Below are 6,000 nucleotides of genomic sequence, written 5' to 3'. Positions count from 1 at the left end.
GGTGGGGAGGAGCCGTAATATTTCATTAGAAGTAAGTCGAGAAGCAAACGAGTGCTGATTGGTGCATTTTACAGAGTGCTGATTGGTGTGTTTTACAGAGCGCTGATTGGTGCATTTTACAAATCCCTTCTAGGACCGGAAAGTTTCTGATTGGTGTGTTTCACAATCCTCTTGTAGGACAGGAAAGTTCCCCAAGTCCGCACTCAACCCAGGAAGTGCAGCTGGCCTAACCTCTCACTGCCAGAGGCTAATTTCCCTCCTGGTATTTCTCAGGCCCATAGATAGTGTAAATTCAAATCCAAACCAATATGGCTATTGAGTTATATTTAGAAATTACCATTTTTTTTTCTTTTTTTGTCTACCCTATTGGAACCAAGACAAGTGTATATTTTCACTTTCTTCTTATGGGGGTGGGATTTTCCTAGCCCAGGCACTTAACATGCTTCTCTTTAGAAATCCTAGATTTATGCAGAAGGCATTTTAACCTATATTCCTCCCTGCATGGGCATCAGTCTCTGTCTCCTGAATTAGGTGCTCATGGTTCTGGGCCAGTAGTTACTGGGAGACATCTCAGGGCAAATGCCAGATGAGGACTCACACCTCTGGATTCAAATTTTTTTGCTCTTCTAGATATCTGAAAATTTGTCTTACTTTGACTCAGCCCATGCATTAAAGCAGACGCTTTTAAATATTTTATGATGCATGTTTTAGGAAAGGGTCTGTCGGGGTATTTTTTCTTTCGATTTGCATTTTTCATTCAATTCTTCTTTCACACTATCCTAAGCGTTAATCAACTCATCATTTATGTCAGTTAGTCCAAAACTTCACTATCCTGTTCATTATCAGCATTTCGTTTCATTCTGCATAGGCCAGACTATTTATCTAAAAAAATTTAAAGGAATCTAAGGCCTTAAAGGATTCTTTCTCAAGGACTCTACTATTTGTATTTAGAGAAATGCTCATTTTTTCCACTGTTTTACTTTCTTCTTGGGTCACACTCTTTGATGACTGCGATCTTACAGAGGATGACAAAAGAGGGCCCACACTAAGCCAATGATACCTACTTGCCCTTTTGGATTTTATTTTCTTAGTCTTCTCAAAATATTAATAAAATGTCGAAAACAAATTATCATCAGAATGTGCTCCTCACTTAAAATTTCTCTCTTTAATAAGTTTTTGTTTCCTAGTTCCTTTGGTACCCTAATGTTTAGGTAAATATTGTCTGAGGAAAGGATGTGAAAGTCATAGCAAAATATGTGCTGGATTTGAATGAAAAATATCTGTTTCATAAAAGTTAAGCAGGCAACCAAAATTTACCTTTTTTAACCTAAATTATCTAGACATGTATTTACATTTCTGCTTCATTAAAATATATTTGGGATTGAACGTTCCTGAGACAGATTTTGGAATGCCCTCTCTAAAATATATTTTTTATCTTTTTGGACTAAACAGTTATTTAAAAATGAACTTAATGATTGCTAATTACTCAGTTATCTAAACACTTATTGAAAAATAAACTTAATGATTGATACTCAGTTATTTATAATGCATTTCAAAATTAACTTTATTGTCCAAACCTTTTAATACAAATGTATTAAATTATGAAACAGGGAATTGGGTATTTTTGTTCAAATATCTGTTCTCATCAGACTTAAACTATCACTCAGCTATATGATTAAAAATGAATTGCAGTCATTAAATTATTTCCCACTTATTTGTGGTATTTCTCCATATTAAAGGAGACAAACACTGCTCTTTGAATCTGATGATAGTTCTATTGATAATGGCCATCACAATCTAGTTACGCATTGTTAATAAGATCAAGGCATGAATAAAATTTCTCCCTTCTTTCCACTGAAAAACTACAAGTATAGGTCTTTGATAAGATGCTCCAACCATGGCCGGGCACGGTGGCTCACATCTGTAATCCCAGCACGTTGGGAGGCCGAGGCAGTCTGATCACAAGGTCAAGAGATCGAGACCATCCTGTCGAACATGGCAAAACCTCGTCTTGACTAAATATACAAAAATTAGCTGGGCGTGGTGGTGCACACATGTAGTCCCAGCTACTCAGGAGGCTGAGGCAGGAGAATCGCTTGAAGCCAGGAGGCAGAGGTTGCACTGAGTCAAGGTCATGCCACTGCACTTCAGCCTGGTGACAGGGTGAGACTCCATCTCAATTAAAAAAAAAAAAGAAAGAAAATGTGAAGCTCCTTATTGTTTTGTTTTAATTTTAAGAATTCCACTTCCTAGATAAGCAGAACATAGAGCCAAGTGCTATGTTCTGGTTGTTTTCAATGGGTACATTTATGTTCTTCCCCAAATTATAATTTATTAATGTCTAACTTCCATTAGATGAGTTGATTACTTTTCATACCCCATTGACTAAAGGAAACCTAATTTTACACGTAATTCAAGGGGATCTGTAAGTAAGAACATTTTTAAATTAAACCAACACATGTGCGTTGAAAATCATTCAAACAGTTTGATGGGCAAAAAAACAGTGAAAACCAGAAACTTTGTTTTTTCCTTCCACAGACCTCAGTCCTGTTTTTCAGAGTTAGGCAAGATTTATCATTTTCTTTTTTTACCATATGCTATTCTCTTGAACTGTAAATAATGTTATATAATCACCTAATTTGTTTTATCCATTTTAAGTAATATCCCTTGACTTTTTATGAATGGTAGAGAATATAGCTCATTTACCCCACTTTCTTCTTCTAAAACTGTATTTCCAATTTAGTCTTTAATGTATAATTTTAAGGCATTTTTTTAAAAATTTTCTTTCTCTAAATAATATACTTACAGTGCTTAGTTCTTTGCTTAAGTAATATACTGTTTAAATAATATATGGTCCATCCAATTTGAACAGCACTGATTGGCTCAGTAGGATGTGGAGATTAGTATACAACTTCCCTCCCCTGCAACATTCCCTGTCATAGCTTTAGACTTTTATCAAATATGGATGTATGCTTATATTTTCACATTTTATGTAAATTACATCCTATTTTGTAATTATAATAAAGTCTGTGCTTTGTTCATAGGTTAATTTTGATCATGGAATCTCAAGTGAATTGACAGCATCATTATTATGTTTTCTTTTTTTTTCAAACCACAGTCGCAGGTGGCATGATTTGGTTTGTGTGAAGGCAATGAAATGATACATAGATACACCAAAGCCTCCCAAAAGAATCCTGGTTCCAAGATTCAAGAAGATGGATTAATGTTTTTCCATTAATTCTTTGAAATCATCTCATTTTTTCACTATGTGTCATCAATTTTAAAGTACTTCTGAAAAGACATAACCATCTACATAAGATGGCATTTTAAATTCATAAAAATATAGTATTTTCCTCAACTTTTGTACATTTATGATACATTATTTCTTATTTCCCAGGAATTTTACTTAACCTTTGTTTTGAATGATTAAAAAGGAAAAATAGCACTTTTTTCAGCACATCACCAAGATAACCTAGTTATTATTCTTCTCTTTATGAAGTAATTGAATTGGGACAGACAGCTTGCCAGGCCTGCTGCCACTTGTCAGCATTGCATCCCTACTTTCAACCACACTTGCATCTAATGACCATCTCTTTCATTAAATTTCTTTTACACCTTTTCTTCCTGAATGAGTGCATGATAGCTAATTTTCCTGTGCACTTGCATGTCTCAAGAAGGTTTTCTTTTTGTATTGCATTAATATTTAAGTTAAATTTATAATTGCAAAATGATTTATACTCAGAACATTGAAGACTGCTTTGTTTTGTAACATCCTGTCAAAATGATGAGAAGTCAGATCATCCTTTAGGGAAAAATTGGTTTTGATTGGCATCAGCCTTTCCAACAGCAATGTTGGAGACAAGAATAAAATGAAGTAATATTTTTCAAGGATTAAAAGGAAACAAACTTTAATACTTGAATTATTTGCAGCCAAAATCTTTTAAATATGAAAGCCCAGAAAGAGATGTTATAAAATAAGGCCTCAAAAGTTTTATTTCGAATAAATCCCTTTGAAAATGCCTAGAGGACACACCCCAGTAAGAAGAGAAATACACCGTGGTGTTAGAATTGAGGGTTCAAGAATCAATGGTGGTGGTGTTTATCATACCCTAAAAAATACATGAAAATATAACATATTGAAAACAACCCCGAGTAAACCTCACCAAGTACCTCCTTCGACAAAGGGCTGTCATAAGGGAGAAAGCAAAACCAGAGGTGGCAAGAGGAGGCTAGAGTACTTATTTGGTTTGCTGAGATGATATTAATTTTGACACATGGAGGAAATTGAGAAAATTAACATAAATAATGATATAACCACCATTACAATGTTAAAAATTTCCAGATTTCAAACAAATGGAAAAAGATTTGATCTACAGAGTGAGAGGTACAAATAGGAAAAAAGAAACAGTAAAGAAAGTATGAAAAATCATAAAATGAGATGACAGAAATAAGTCATAATGGAACAATAATTACATAAATCAAAGGCTAAGATTGTCAGGTGAAATATTTAGGTGTCAAAAAAACACTCAATAAAACCTATTGAAAATAAATTAGTGGAAAAAATATATCAGGAAAATATGAATAAAAAGAGCTAGGTCCAATTTTTGATAAAAATTTGAATTCCAGTTGATAATATCCTAAAGAAGGAAAAATCTGTAGACCAATAGAGAGAAAGGAAAGGCACATTCAGACAAAGAAGATGTGTACGGAACACACCAGGGATATCAGAAGAGGCTGCTCATGGCCGGGCGCAGTGGCTCATACCTGTAATCTCAGCACTATGGGAGGCCGAGGTGGGTGGATCACCTGAGCTCAGGAGTTCAGGACCAGCCTGGGCAGCAAGGTGAAACCCCATCTCTACCAAAAATACAGGAAAATTAGCTAGGCATAGTGGCACATGCCTGTATGTGGTTCCAGTTACTTGGGAGGCTGAGGTGAGAGGATTGCTGGAGCCCAGGAGGCGGAGGTTGCAGAGCCCAGATCGTGCCACTGCACTCCAGCCTGGGCAAGAAAGTGAGACCCCGCCTCAAAACAAAACAAAAAAGAAGCTGCTCAAGACCAGACTCAGCTCCTGGGCCTTGAACTCCAGTCCCATGTCACACCCTAAGATTCCTAAAGAATCAGTAACTTAGTTCACCCTACCCCACTCCTGACTTCTGGATGTAGCACAAGTTTCTAAACATATGCAAACAGTGAGGACTTCTATTTTGACAAAATAAGAAGAAATGGAGTCAAGGCAACATATAAAAGATATTTTTGCCAGTTTTATTAACAAAGAAAAATTGTATATATTTAAGGTGTGCAGTGTGATATTTTGATGTACATATACATTGTGAAATGGTGATTACCACAATCAAGCTAACATAGTCATCAGCTCACTTGGTTACCTTTTTACTTGTGTGTGTGTGTGGTGGAGAACACTTGAGATCTACTCTTTCAGCAAATTTCAAGTATAAATTATTATTGACTTTAGTTACTATGCTGTACATTAGATCTCCAGAACTTATTCATCTTATAACTGAAAGTTTGTACCTTCTGACAAACATTTTTTCTTTTCCCCCAACTGCCAGGCCCTAGTAAGCACTATTTTACTCTGTTACCATGAGTTTGACATTTTCTTAGTATGCATATAAGTGAAATCATGCAGGATTTTTTTGTGTGTGTTCCTGGCTTATTTTACTTACCATAATAAACTCCAGGTTTATCCATCTTGTTACAAATGGCAGTATAAAGGCTAAATGATATTCCATTACATATGTGTGTGTGTCTGTGTGTGTGTGTGTGTGTGTGTGTGTGTAATACATTTAAAACATTCATTCATCTGTCAATGGACACAGGTAGTTTCCATATCTTGGCTGTGTAAATAACACTGCAATGAACATGTCAGTGTATATATATTTGAGATAGTGATTTTCTTTACTTTGGATATATACCTAGATGTGGGATTGCTGGATTATATGGGAGTTCCATTTTTAATTTTTTGAGGAAACTCCACCCTGT

This window comes from Nomascus leucogenys, unplaced genomic scaffold, assembly GCF_006542625.1.
Source record: "Nomascus leucogenys isolate Asia unplaced genomic scaffold, Asia_NLE_v1 Super-Scaffold_442, whole genome shotgun sequence".
In the NCBI taxonomy this organism is placed as follows: domain Eukaryota; kingdom Metazoa; phylum Chordata; class Mammalia; order Primates; family Hylobatidae; genus Nomascus; species Nomascus leucogenys.
The sequence above is the reverse complement of the archived record's forward strand: the minus strand, read 5'-3'. Positions refer to the sequence as shown.